The sequence below is a fragment of the Periplaneta americana genome, chromosome 5 (assembly GCF_040183065.1).
Source record: "Periplaneta americana isolate PAMFEO1 chromosome 5, P.americana_PAMFEO1_priV1, whole genome shotgun sequence".
Classification (NCBI taxonomy): Eukaryota; Metazoa; Arthropoda; class Insecta; order Blattodea; family Blattidae; genus Periplaneta; species Periplaneta americana.
In genome coordinates this window covers 165,402,577-165,418,755 of record NC_091121.1, presented here as the reverse complement: position 1 = coordinate 165,418,755, position 16,179 = coordinate 165,402,577, and the positions used below count along the sequence as shown (strand labels likewise).

General features: G+C 34.3%; 1 protein-coding gene across 3 annotated transcripts in view; it reads left to right on the top strand.

The window, feature by feature from the left end:
• LOC138700266 (Ig-like and fibronectin type-III domain-containing protein 1) overlaps positions 1–16,179 on the top strand; it is a 1,344,471-nt gene that overhangs the window by 869,646 nt on the left and 458,646 nt on the right. The gene's annotated exons all lie outside the window — the stretch shown is intronic.

The window sequence follows — 16,179 nt, the reverse complement described above, 5'->3', positions numbered from 1 at the left end:
AACACAATCAAATACGTAGCACAAGAAAACGGATACAACCCTAACATAATAGACAACATAATACGTAATACAAAACATTATCACAAAAAACATGAGAATACAACACAAGTACAAGAACACAAAAAATACGTCACACTAACATACGAAAACAAAAACACACACAAGATTGCAACGTCGCATACAGAATAAATAACACTCTACAAAAACATCTCAACACACAAACAACACAAACAAACAAATACAACCACACGGGCGTATACAAACTCAAATGTAACACCTGCAACAACTTCTACATAGGACAGACAGGCAGATCATTTCAAACACGTTACAAAGAACACATCACAGCCATAACAAAACAACAAAACACTTCCATATATGCAGAACACATCACAAATGCTAACCACACCTACAGAGACATCAACACGGACATGAAAATACTACACATCCAACCAAAAAGCCAGAAACTAAACTCACTAGAACAATATGAAATATACAGACACATAAAAACACACCCCAATTGAAATTCTCAACACACAACTCAATTTCAGAACACACACACTCTTTGACTCCAATTTAAACCACACAAACACACCCTCACAGGAAACAAAACAAGAGGCGCCAAGACCAACAACGACCAGTTCTGAGGATGACCCATAATAGGTCGAAACATGTAAACAAGGTACGTTAGAATTTAGCACAAGAAAGTCATATCATACATATTCCGAAGTGATACAGTGTTAAAAGTTGTGTAATTATGATGTACAATTTATTTAAATTATTAGTAGTCGGTGGATACCAGGAAGGACATATTAATTGCTACTTTGCGCTGTATTTTACAGAATTTTTACTTTAAACCTCATTACCAAGTTTTGACTTACATCACTTCTGCTCTGAAAGACTCATATGATATTTCCGTGCAGGAATTCCGCATTACCATGTGATATGCATAAAATAATCACTTAGTGATTTAAGACGGCGCTTATTCCGTCGGATCCCGGCCACTTAGTCACTCGTAATGAGTGCACTTCTGCACATAGTGTGTTGGACATTGTGCCACTGTCACACATCTTTGACAAAGTACATGAGGGTTGGCCGCTAAAGGGAAACTAAGACGTGGAACTTAAACTGAGAGGATTCAATCCGGCATCGGAACTGGAATCCGGTGTGACTTAGTGGATAAAGCGTCAGTATGTAGAGCCGAAAACCCGGGTTCGAGTCCCAGTGCCGGAGAGAATTTTTCTCCGCTCCACCCGTCCTTCATCATGTCACTGAAAGCTTAACGATTTCCTGTATGATTGTCTGTTTAATAAAAGCAAGTACGGAACGCATCTTCAAATGTTCATCCCTATCTTCATATTGCATGGATTGAGTTGTTCGCGAAATTCTGTCATCACTCTTGTGAAAATATCGAAGCAAAGTTAGACATTCACAAATAAAGGATCTTTGGTTTTATAGTCAACATGGCAGAAGGCCATATATGCAGAGAAGGACAAGGACAAAGAAAGGTACAGACCGATTGTTTAGTCCTGACAGCTCAGCGACGCGAAAGAGGGGAAGTAATAGGAATAGTGGGGAGAGCTCCGGAGTAGAGATAAAGGCGAGTCGTCGGTAAAGAAATGCAGTAAAGCTTAACTGTACTAGAAACATACCACTCTACCGCACGCATGATATCCGATTGCTTCGAAGGCAAGCGAGTGACTAACCCAAACACCCCTTGGCGGAACTAAATGGACTCGTCTAACCCAGGCGCACATCTCCGGCGACTGTCAGGACTAAATAATCGTACTGTATATTAAAATGAATTTTCAAATGGAGCCGGATTTCCTGAATGAGTAATAGAAACCTCTGCCTCTTTACTTAAAACACAAGACATTTTTTTTACATTTCTATATGCCTAATTTAAAGGTTAAGCATCCAGTGATTATTATATAAATTTTATATCGATTCTCAAAATTATACTGTAACCATTTTAATGCAGTTTCGCTTGATTTAGTAATGAACGCGTTAAAATTCCGTCTTTTTTTTTTTAAAGCAATTTAGTTGAGTAACTTGATACCCTCTTCCACAAGCATTTTAACGCTTCAGCGTTTTTGTCTCTGGGGTTTACTCCACGCTTATCTTTACGAGTTTTACATTAAAGTTAGGAAAGCTAAATAAGTGTAGCGTATTTAAAATAAAGAGTTCAAACAGCTGGCGCGATTCCTGTTGCACTTGGTTGGTAACTTAATTCGACTCGTTAAAGTAAGCTGCATTTAAATTATTAAATTTTTAAATAAGTGAAGTGTTAGAAAAACGCATTGAATTCGCTCAACATTTAAACACAATTTAATCACGTCTTCAATTACATTTAAAACTCCTAAAGAAATTTTATTGTTACGTGAATAAGACTTTGTTTTCCTCTCTCCTCGTTTTATTGGTCACTTAACTACCAGCCAGTTTGAGATTACCTAAACGTGGGATATAATGTGAAACTGTTTTAATACGCTTCAGTTATAGCTCAATTTTAGTAGATCTGTTTGTAGCTTTGTAGATTTTAATTGCGTGGAAAAGGGTGATATAAAATATCAATAAGAAATTACTGTGTTTGAAGAAAGATGGCCAAAAAGTATTCCATTGTATTTATTTACAGATATGGTAACAAATTCTTAGCAGATATTCTTTGAATCCACCACCGCGGGTTCGAAGCCTGCCTAGAACATGGACATATACAGAGTGGAAGGGAACCTATTACATTAATTCACAGTGGTAATAGATCAAGGCAATGCGAACAAGTTTTTGATACGTCCAATAGTTTTGGGAATATTAAATGTAACGTGTTGCAACACTACAACGCTCCTAGAGATCATTGATCCAAAGTGGAGGCGAGTGTAACTCAATCATCCACTCAGCAAGACTTGTGAGAGGAGAGTGTAAACAAAAACGTCTCATCAGATACGATTCGATCAAATTAGTGTAGATTTATTTATTTATTTATTTATTTATTCATTTATTCATTCATTCATTCATTCATTCATTCATTCATCCATCCATCCATCCATCCATTCATTTATTAATTTATTTTTTTATTTACTTATTTTTTATGTTTTTATTTATTATTTATTTCCTTATTTATTTATTTATTTTCTTAGTTATGTAATTAGTTAGTTATTTATTTAATTATTTATTTATTTAGTTATTTATTAATTTATATAGTTATGTATTTATTTAGTTTTTTTATTTATTTGGTTATTTATTCATTCATTTAGTTATTTATTTACTTATTTATTTATTTATTTATTTATTTATTTATTTATTTATCATCCACTCAGCAAGACTTGTGAGAGGAGAGTGTAAACAAAAAAGTCTCATCAGATACGATTCGATCAAATTAGTGTAGATTTATTCATTCATTCATTCATTCATTCATTCATTCATTCATTCATTCATTCATCCATCCATTCATTTATTCATTTATTTTTTTATTTACTTATTTTTTATGTTTTTATTTATTATTTATTTCCTTATTTATTTATTTATTTATTTATTTATTTACTTAGTTATGTAATTAGTTAGTTATTTATTTAATTATTTATTTATTTAGTTATTTATTAATTTATATAGTTATGTATTTATTTAGTTTTTTTATTTATTTAGTTATTTATTCATTCATTTAGTTATTTATTTACTTACTTATTTATTTATTTATTTATTTATTTATTTATCATCCACTCAGCAAGACTTGTGAGAGGAGAGTGTAAACAAAAAAGTCTCATCAGATACGCTTCGATCAAATTAGTGTAGATTTATTTATTCATTCATTCATTCATTCATTCATTCATTCATTCATTCATTCATTCATTCATTCATCCATCCATGCATTCATTTATTCATTTATTTTTTATTTACTTATTTTTTATGTATTTATTTATTATTTATTTCCTTATTTATTTATTTACTTAGTTATGTAATTAGTTAGTTATTTATTTAATTATTTATTTATTTATTTAGTTATTTATTAATTTATATAGTTATGTATTTATTTAGTTTTTTATTTATTTAGTTATTTATTCATTCATTTAGTTATTTATTTATTTATTTATTTACTACTTTATTTGTTTATTTATTTATTTATTTATTTATTTATTTATCATCCACTCAGCAAGACTTGTGAGAGGAGAGTGTAAACAAAAACGTCTCATCAGATACGTTTCGATCAAATTAGTGTAGATTTATTTATTTATTTACTCATTCATTCATTCATTTATCCACCCATCTATTCATCCATCCATCCATCTATCCATCCATCCATGTATTCATTTATTCATTAATTTTTTATTTACTTATTTTTTTATTTATTATTTATTTATTTACTTATTTATTTATTTATTTATTTACTTAGTTATGTATTTAGTTATTTATTTAGTAATATATTTATTTAGTTATTTATTTAATTGTTTATTTATTTAGTTATTTATTAATTCGTATAGTTATGTATCTATTTAGTTTTTTATTTATTTAGTTATTTATTATTTATTTATTTATTTATTTATGCTCGACCATGCCGAAATGTAGTAATTATACACCTGGTAGCACCACTTTAATGGACCTCATTAAAGTACATCTATTCATTAAAGTTCAGGTGTTCCACCAATCGGAAACCACCATTGTAGCAATATGAAAGCGCAAGTATCGATTATTCTCGGATATGCAATCGAAAGACAACTAGCGAAACGTCACGGGGGCTGGAAATCCAATACTGTCGCAGAAGGTTATGTTCTGTTACTATAATAATTAGCGTTAATTGTAAATAATATTCAAATAAATTCAATTTGTCATCTCGTTTTTCAATGTCTAAATCAATTTCAAGGTTATATCAAAATTAATCTTTATTTTACTCTCTAGATTATATCAAGGTCAATGACATTTGCTTCTAGGAAAAAAATCAATACTTTCGCGTCTGCGCACATCTCACAATTTACGAGATATTGCACAAGGTCAGTTCCGCTCCCCAGTCAGATAAGAATAACATGAATACTTAAGAATAATTTGAAGTTACAAATATGGTCGAGCATAAAAAGTCGTATGAAACTTGACTATAATGGTAATTCATACGCTCGTATGAAAATTATGAAACGAGCGCAAGCGAGTTTCATAAACATACTCGCGTCTTAATTACTACCATTATAGGCTCGTTGCATAATGTACTATCATTTATTTAATGCAACAAGCAATTGATTCAAATCATTGTGCTTACAAATTATGAAAACAAAACAAAGAAATAAATTAAATCTTCTGCAAATATATATAGCAAAATGAACAAAACAGCAAAATTAGAGGTTCTTTGCTTGCAAAATTATTAAAATTATCTATATTCACATTTAGAAATATTTTGATACTAAAATTTGTCAGCATAAGTTCCAGAATGTTAGTAAAATCCCATGTGATTTCCTACAGCCTATGATATAACTCTAGAATCTCTCGACTGCGAAATACCATTACCAAATGTCGGTCGCCGATCAGTATGTACAAACTATCTCCCAGGATTACATGTAACGAGGAGCACAACGTCCATTCGTTGCGATGATCGATTCGAACCTTCCTGCATTAGAGGAAGTACCACATCGCATCGGAAAACGCCAGCAACCAAAGCCCCAACTAAATCGAGATTAAGCTCGATCAGATCCACTGTAAGAGCGCAAGGGCATTTCGCTTCTCACCGACCCCAACCGAGCAGAACTACAGTTACCTGAACTGGATAGAAATTCGATTTTATTGATCTGACATAAGCGAGCGTGTATTGGGGGACGACGTAGCGAATGACCTGTGAATAGTTGCACCAATAGCACATCCATTCAGCTCCCAAATTGGAATATACATATGCAAGCAAAACAATAGCCCGGGCTTAATCAATATGATTACTGTGTAGTGATAGGATCAGGAAGGCAACGACAGTATTTTTCTCTCTATTCCAGTAATCTTCGCGATTGTTTGTTTTCATTATATTGGATATGGTGTTTGCTTTGAATTTTGCCTCGTTCCCGGCTCCCATATCTCTGTCCGATCTAACGTTAAGCCTCAGCCTATTATATGGCACTAGCGACTGCGATCAAATTGCGTTTACCGTTAGCACAACTGGGTATTTTACCAGCGCCGAGATTTTATGCTATTGTAACTAGAGAAACGACCATAGGGCATGTAAATACCTACATCTGGGGTGTGTAATGCGTAGCGATAAAGTAACATTAAGAGTTAAACTTGTACGCACTCGAATGTGCTGAGTATTTGAAAATGTAAATCAGTGTTTTGATAACTCTGCTCTGAAATAACGAAAACAGGAGATTTATTTCTGTATTGTAAAGTTTCGTTTATCTCCGTCTCATAGATTGGGTGTGGGCCATTGTCTGTTGTCAGAAGCATTATCCTGTAGTCATACTGGCCGTATAACCAGATAGTTCTGCTCCTTGTGAATTTATTATGCTCGTTAGCACTCTTCACAGGAATAGATGCATTTGCACCGGTGTAAAAGTGTTGGCAACATAACTTTGGCTCGGGTGTATGTATGTATTTATTCACACTGCAAATGAGTAAATACCCGGTGGCACTGGTAACTAATTACCAGGGAACGGATTTATATGGACTAAAAATATATGAAATATGTAAATATATATGTAGTTATTTTTACCAAAATATGGAATTAAATATGGATTTTTACCAAAATATGGAATTAAATATGGACTTAAAATTATAAAAAAATGACTATGTACGTTAAATATTGGTACATTTTAGTCAAACTAAACAAAAAATATAATGGACGTACCTTATCTTCCAATGTAGTTTCAACAAAACACAATTTTTATTGTCTGTTACCATAACAATAGGTTACAAACATTTCTTTCAAGTGCTGAAAAGTGAATCTTCTTCTATTGTCTCTGAGGATAGATTTATACTGACTAAAAGAGCGTTCGACGTCACAAGAAGTAACTGGTACATAATTCAATTTCACAATGTCTGCTGGGGATAAGTCCAAGTTAATCTTCACTGTTGATTCACCACTCATCACAGCAACAACCTTTTGTAGTTCTTCATATCCAGGGTTTTTTGAAAGTACAGTGTCCACCTTAGCTCTTACTGCATCTGCAACTTTACCTCTACCACGATTCAGTTGTTCCACAGTACTATTTATAATTTCAAAACTTTCAGATAGTGAAAGGTGCCTATTTTGGAGACTTTTGAGCGTTTTTATGATGCATGAAAATGTATGCTGAATGTGAGCTAAGTCATTCTTCACACTTATGTCACAGGTAACTGTTTTCGCAGTATCAATTGAGACTGCATCTTCAGAGTCCAATGCAAGGAGAACATTGTTAATAGAGTCTATATGTTCGGCATAATATTCAACTGCTTCTAGCCATGTACCCCATCTAGTTAAAATTGGCTTTGGTGGCAATGGAATTTCAGGGTACATTTCTTTCAACACGTTAACTCTACTGGGAGCTTTGAGAAATACTTTTTTCACTGATGAAATCAACAAATCTACTTTAGGGAAATTGTCTCTGACCACTTCTGCCACACGATGAAATGCATGCGCCACACAAGTAAAATGAGTCAATTTAGGATATACAACAGATAATGCTTGTCCAGCTTTGACCATATAAGGGGCAGCATCGCTAATAAAGAATAACACATTATCGTACATAATACCCTTTGGCCACAGGATACCCATAGCTTCGTTGAACAGTTTAACTATAGTTTTGTTATTGCACTTTTCTAGAACATCACAATGTAAAAGAATTCGTTCAGAATATTGTTCACTTAACAAACCGATAACTACATTACCAACAAATCTACCTTCTTTGTCGGGAGTCTCATCAATGGAAACCCAAATTGAACTATCTTTAATTTCATCTCTTATCTTCTGTATTGTCTCATCGTAGATGGATGGAGCATACGTCTTCCTAAGTGTTGACTCATCCGGGATTGTATGTTGAGTATATTTTTCAAGGAATTCCCTGAAGACCTTATTCTTTAGTTTGTAGAGAGGAATATCAGCAGAGATGAGAGAACGGCACAGGTCGATGTTAAACTCAGATCTTACATTCGATGTTGTTGGTTGTGTTAAAAACAATTGTCTCTGCTTGGAATTTAGTTGTTTGTTGGCCTGATGTTTACTAGTTGTAATGTGTTGTTGCACCAGGAACTTTTGTGTAGATGATACTGCACACTGACACAAATTACAAAATAATATTTTATTGTCAGTTGATAAACCATCTTCTTTAAATTCTGAAATGTAACTTGTTAGTTTTGATTTTAAATTGACTGAATGACGTACTTTTGGCATATTTACCGTCTTTATAGTATGATTTACAAAACTGAACCTATGTGTACTCTGACTGGCATTTAACTGTTGAGCTGCACAACTGAAGTCTGTTAAAAATTTTAAATTAAATTAATACAGTTTTGTAACTTACTTTCCCATTGTTGATAGGACTGCTAATTTTCAAATAACTCTGATGTTAAAGGGATTACTGAACATGTGTTTAAATCTCTATTGTTGAAATGTATTTTTAAAAGTTAATGGAATTTTGTTTTGTTTTATTGTTAAACCTAATATAATATGGACTGTTTTATATGAAATATGGAAAATATATGGAAATTAACGAAAATATGTACTAAACTCTAAAATATGGAAAAATATGGAAAATAAAAGTAGGATTTTTCAACCCTACACATTGTGAAACATAAAGATAATGCAAAATATAAATTATATTAGCTTTATAAGTAAATATGTATTTACATATAAATCCTTTCCCTGCTAATTACACTCAACAATGACAATTAATAATAAATACAATTGATAATAAATTACAATTAATACTACTACTACTAATAAAATAATAATAACAATAGTATAATAATAGTAATAAGGAGCTTCCTAAATTAAATGAAGTACAATCTTTCTTACTTACAAATGGCTTTTAAGAAACTCGCAGGTTCATTGCCGCCCTCACATAAGTCCGCCATCGGTCCCTATTCTGTGCAAGATTAATCCAGTCTCTATCATCATATCCCACCTCCCTCAAATCCATTTTAATATTATCCTCCCATCTACGTCTCGGCCTCCCCAAAGGTTTTTTCGCCTCCGGCCTCCCAACTAATACTCTATATGCATTTCTGGTTTCGCCCATACGTGTTACATGCCCTGCCCATCTCAAACATCTAGATCTAATGTTCCTAATTATGTCAGGTGAAGAATACAATGCTTGCAGTTCTGTGTTGTGTAACTTTCTCCATTCTCCTGTAACTTCATCCCTCTTAGCCCCAAATATTTTCCTAAGAACATTATTCTCAAACACCCTTTATCTCTGTTCCTCTCTCAAAGTGAGGGTCCAAGTTTCACAACCATACAGAACAACCGGTAATATAAGTGTTTTATAGATTCTAATTTTCAGATTTTTTGACAGCAGACTAGATGACAAAAGCTTCTCAACCGAATAACAGGCATTTCCCATATTTAATCTGCGTTTAATTTCCTTTCGAGTGTCATTTATGTCCGTTACTGTTGCTCCAAGATATTTGAATTTTTCCACCTCTTCGAAAGATAAATCTCTAATTTTTATATTTCCATTTCGCAGAATATTCTGGTCACGAGACATAATTATATACTTTGCTTAAAATTTCCGAGTTTTCCCTAATCGCTTCTGGATTTTCTCCTAACATATTCACGTCATCCGCATAAACAAGCAATTGAAGTAACTCGTTCAATTCTAAACCCTCTGTGTTATCCTGGACTTTCCTAATGGCATATTCTAGATCGAAGTTAAAAAGTAAAGGTGATAGTGCATCTCCTTGCTTTAGCCCACAGTGAATTGGAAAAGCATCAGACAGAAGCTGGCCTATGCGGACTCTGAAACACATTTTAATTAATGGAACTAAATGAAGCATGATCACTTAAAATAGCATTTAAAGTAAATCTATTTTGTATCTTAACTCTAAGTTCGAACTAAAACCCACGAGTATGATATGTTCATACATGCACAAGTACCTTTCAGCACTACACTCATTTCGCTGTCAACTCACTCACTGCACTGGAACTACGACACATTTCACTGACACTATCCTGATTTCACTAACACTTCAAAAACATTTCACTGTCCAAATACCTAACATTATTCGCTATAAACTATAAAACCTCAGTGATACAAACACACTTCATTAACACAACACACTTCAAATAACAAAACATGAGTTACACCCTTATTCTTCCATAGAATCGTACTTACTATATTAACTTTAAAATCGCTAGCGTAGACCCTATTGCAAGCTATTTTAGCACGTTAACTATAACTAACCCTCTTTCAATCAATCTCTTTTCTCTGCCACTATAACTCTCAGAATTTGCTTTGAAGCTCACTGCACTTTCACTACAACACACTGCACACCCAATATAAATCACTGGAGATTCACTATGTTTCTCTGATTACTCACTATAGCCTACTTGTAAAATAACAAAATAGTGTGCATGATATACTACCGTCTATTAGTAAAGTTCTTAAGCCTGTTTTTACATACATTTTTGGTTATTGGTAAAGCCTTTAGTAAGTCTGTAGGTAGAGCATTCCAGTCCCTGTTAGTATGATTGAAAAACGAAAACTTTCCATTGTCCGTTTCTCAATTTATTCGAGTGGTCGTTCCTTGAGTAATTTGGAGGCTGCAACTTATGTGTGGGTTTGGATTCGATTCTCTGATGGTTCATAATTCTAGCAGATGAGTTTATTATTATTTATTTAACAAGGTAGAGATAAGGCGATCAGGCCTTCTCTTCCCCTCTACCATGGGATTACAACTACAATATTAAGAATACAATTACAATTATAATTACAATTAATATTAAATTTACAAATACAATAAAAATCAAAGTACTAAAAGATTGACTGATTAATAAAAGCTAGACAGTTTATTGTAAAAGTTAATAAGATAGAAGAATTTGTTTTATTGATTAAGTAAAAATTAAACCTACTCTACGCAGTAATAAAATCCTTAATAAGCTTGCTTTTGAACGCTACTAAATTCCGACAGTCTCTGATGTCACTGGGTAGGATATTCCACAAGCGCGAGAGCGAGTTTGTGTATGATGATGAATACACGATGTCTTATGTGTTGGTATGGCTAGTATGCGGTTATTTTGCGTGCGTGTGAAGAGATTATGATATGATAACAGGTAATTGAAACGGGAGGCAAGGTAGGTAGGTGTAGAGGTGTGAAGGACTTGGAAAAGGAGAACAAGAGAATGAAAATTCCTACGTTCGTTAAGCCGTAGCCAGTTTAGAGTTTGGAAGGATGAGGTAATGTGGTCAGCGCGACGGACATCGCAGACGAAGCGGGCACAAGAATTATGAACACGTTGTAATTTTTGCGACTGGTTAACATTGAGGTCAATCAGTAGAAAATCACAATAATCGAAGTGGGGCATTACTAGTGTTTCCACTAGTATTTTCTTGAGTGATAGCGGAAGGAATTTTCGAATGCTGTTTAAGGAATGTAGTATGGAAAGCGCTTTTTTGGTAATATGGGTTACTTGGTTATTCCAGTTTAAATGCGTATCAAAGTAAACTCCAAAGTTTTTAACTTAGGAAGCAAAAGGGATGATTGTGTCGTTTAACTTGAGTGGAAGAGCAGGAGTAATATTGCATAATAGACGTTGATGTCCCACTAGGATTGCTTGTGATTTTCTTGCATTGAGAGTCAAACCAAATTTTCTGGCCCGTGCAGATATAGATTCAAGGTCCTCGTTAAGATTTTGTATTATGATTAGCTTTAATATATTTTCAGTGTGAAAACAAAGTATAAATATCAATTTGTATGTATGTGCATGAAAATTCAGTGTACTTAAACCGAAAGATGTTTTTGTTTTCCTCAGTAATGAGAACTTCGCTAGAGGATTTTCCCTGCTTTGAGATCGTTCTCCTTCACTTGAAACAATTTCGTGGATTATTTACTTCTTTAATTATGTGCTTCCATAGACAAGAGTTTTCTGTACAGGGCAATAAAAACAGAGGGGAAAGCCTGGCGTCTCGGCGAACAGCGGCAGAATACGAGACGCATCCCAGGAGACGTCAGAGGGTCATGGCTGAAATCGGCGTCATTTTTATTAAACCATGGATGCCTCGCATCCTCCATCTAGTTCAAATAAAAGTTCAACTTGATCTTACTGACACTGGTTTATGTTTGTTAGTTGTCATATGTTTATACTTAATTGATGAACTAGTGGACTTACTCGTGTTAAATATGTAATATTTGTCCGGCTTACAGCTGTTTCAGTGCTTCACGCACCATCATCAAAGCCTACTAGATCGCGGCGTCATCTCGAACTTCTCTGCCTGTTAGGAGGGTGTGTTTTATTGTTGGAAGGTGTTGAAGTGTGGAGTCGAATAGTGTGTGTGTACTGAAATTGATCTGTGTGTTGAGAATTTGATCGGGGTGTGTTTTAGTGTGTTTGTATATTTCGTATTGTTCTAGTGTGTTGAGTTTTTGGTTCTTGGGTTATGTGTGTAGGATTTCCATGTCCGTATTTATGTTATTGTATGTATGGTTAGTATTGGTTATGTGATCGGCGTATGTAGATGTATTGTGTCCTCTGATTATAGCTTTAATGTTTTCTTTGTAGCGTGTTTGGAATGATCTGCCTGTCTGTCCTATGTAGAACTTGTCGCAACTATTACAATTGAGTTTGTATACACCTGTGTGGTCGTATTTATTTGTTTGTGTTTTTTTGTGTGTTGAGATGTCTTTGTAGTGTGTTTTCTGTTCTGTATGTTATGTTGTATTTCTGTTTTCTGAATGAAGAAGCGATCTTATGTGTGCTTTTGTTTTCATTTGTTAGTGTGATGTATTTCTTGTGTTCTTGTGTTTGTGTTGTGTTTTGTGTATTTTTGTGTTTGTTAAGTTTTTGTTTTGTCTTCTTTATGATGTTGTCTATTATGTTTGGATTGTATCCGTTTTCTTGTGCTATGTATTTGATTGTGTTCACTTCTTCATTGTAGTGTTGTTGGCTCATGGGTATGTTGAGTAATCTGTGTACCATTGTCCTGAATGCAGCATGTTTGTGTTGTTGGGGTGGTTAGATGTGTTGTGTATGTGTGTGGTGGTGGTGGTGGTTGGTTTTCTGTATATTTTGAAGGTGTGTTTGTTGTCAATTTTTGTTATGGTGATGTCTAGGAAATTTATGGAGTTGTTGTTTTCAAGTTCTAGTGTGTATTAAAGTTTTGGGTGTAATTTGTTTATATATTGGTGTAGTTTGTGTATTTGTCTTTTGTTTCCTTTGTATAGTATGAGAATATCGTCTACATATCTGTGCCAGTATGTTATGTTGTCTGCATACTTGTTGTGTTCATTGTTGAGTATGTATGTTATGATACTAACCATACATACAATAACATAAATACGGACATGGAAATCCTACACACACAACCCAAGAACCAAAAACTCAACACACTAGAACAATACGAAATATACAAACACACTAAAACACACCCCGATCAAGTCCTCAACACAAGATCAATTTCAGTACACACACACTATTCGACTCCACACTTCAACACCCTCCAACAATAAAATACACCCTCCTAACAGGCAGAGAAGTTGGAGATGACGCCGCGATCTAGTAGGCTCTGATGATGGTGCGTGATGCACTGAAACAGCTGTAAGCCGGACATATATTACATATTTAACACGAGTAAGTCCACTAGTTCATCAATTAAGTATATTCAAGTGTTAAAAGTGGTGTACGCAAGATTCAAAATGGATTGTCATATGTTGATATATCGCTTAACAGAAGCGTCATGACTAGGGACCGTACTTTGTCCAAGGACGCTCCAAGGTTAAGTATACAGTAACTGGAGTTTTTACTGTAACGGATGAATGCGTGCATGTAGCAAGCGAAGTACTTGTGTCTGCTCACGCGAATCCTGTTTGGTCAAGTTGCGCAGTACAGAACGTAGACCACTTTAACAATTACACTAATATTTACAATTTATATTATTTAACTATGTACACTAAAATACGCTATTTATGCAATTTACATTGTGATAAAGAATGCAGGCCTACATTGATCAAACATTATTTACACTATTATGTACGTACATTGTTGTGTATTGTCATGAAATGTATTTTATTTCGTAACACTATAGCCTAATTATTTTGTAAGTAGATTATAATAGTGTAGGAAAATATTTGGGACCAAGAGGGAAGAAGTTACAGGTGAATGGAGAAAGTTATACAACGCAGAATTTCACGCATTGTATTCTTCACCGGACATAATTAGGAACATTAAATCCAGACGTAATGGGCATGGCATGTAGAACGTATGGGCGAATCCAGAGATGCATATAGAGTGTTAGTTGGGAGGCCGGAGTGAAAAAGACCTTTGGGGAGACCGAAACGTGGATGGCAGATTAATAATGAAATGGATTTCAGGGAGGTGGCATATTATGATAGAGACGGGATTAATCTTGCACAGAATTGGGACCAATTATTGGGATTATGTGAGGGCGGCAATGAACCTCCGGCTTCCTTCTTCTTCTTTTTCTTCTTCTTCTTCTTCTTCTTCTTATTATTATTATTATTATTATTATTATTATTATTTATGCACTTGTATTAATTGTAGATCTGGTTGAGTGTAAGAGAAGTCCTTAAGGCCTTAACTCTGCCAGGTAAAATGAAATAAATTATTATTATTATTATTATTATTATTATTATTATTGTTGTTGTTGTTGTTGTTGTTGTTGTTATTTTGTATTCTTCACCTGACTTAATTATAAACATTAAATCCAGACATTTGAGATGGGCAGGGTATGTAGCACGAATGAGCGAATCCAGAAATGCATATAGAATGTTAGTTGGGAGGCTGAGACGTAGATGGGAGGATAATATTAAAATGGATTTGAGGGCGGTGGGATATGATGGTGGAGACTGGATTAATCTTGCACAGGACATGGACCGATGACGGGCTTATGTGAGGATGGCAATGAATCTCCGGGTTCCTTAAAAGCCATTTGTAATTAAGTAAGTATTATTATTATTATTATTATTATTATTATTATTATTATTATTATTATTATTATTATTGTAATTTATATTCTTCACCTGACTTAATTATAGACATTAAATCCAGACATTTGAGATGGGCAGGGTATGTAGCACGAATGAGCGAATCCAGAAATGCATATAGAATGTTAGTTGGGAGGCTGAGACGTAGATGGGAGGATAATATTAAAATGGATTTGAGGGCGGTGGGATATAATGGTAGAGACTGGATTAATCTTGCACAGGATATGGACCGATGACGGGCTTATGTGAGGATGGCAATGCATCTCCGGGCTCCTTAAAAGCCATTTGTAAGTATTATTATTATTATTATTATTATTATTATTATTATTATTATTGTTATTATTATTATTATTATTATTAAAAGTCATAAGTAAGTGAGTATTATTGACTGCTTTCAAAGCCTATTGTCAAAAAGACTGCTTTTCGTATCTAGAATATGATTTTTCCATTGCCCACGACCTAATCTAGTGACGAGGACGGTTGTCAGTAGGTAACCAAAGATGACGTCATCTCCCCTTTAAAAGTATTCCGAGCGAGTTTCCAGTTACGTGGGTCAGTAAGCCTATATAGGAAGAGTCTTCATTATGGTTGTGGTACCCAAATTGTTATTCCCCATACTTCGCGAAGTGAAACTATCCAAGGTAACACTACTCCATTGTTGAACTACTTGGTATTCCGCTTACGTCACAAAGATAGAATCTGGGTAATAAGACCGCAAAGAGAGAGGGGCTGATTGGACGGATTGCCCTCCCGCCCATAGCGGAAGGATAGGAGAGACATAGAGATTCTACAGGCAAACTTAGGAACGGGCTTTGTGAAGTAAATCAACCTCTTTAAATACACGTAAAAGATAAATGTCGCATCGGGCTCCATTGAGAGGGTAAGATGGCGACCCCAACCCCTGCAACTTAACAAGTCTAGATTTATCGCAGTGCCGATCGCTACCCGACTAAGAAAATAAGCAAAAGGGAAATCTCCGGAAGTTCAACAACAACAAGAAACGGGATTTATTTCCTCCCCTCTCCTTATTCTCTTCTCCATTCAGATTTTCTCTTGTCTTCTCTCAATACACTACTCCCGCACCCTCGCTTCCGA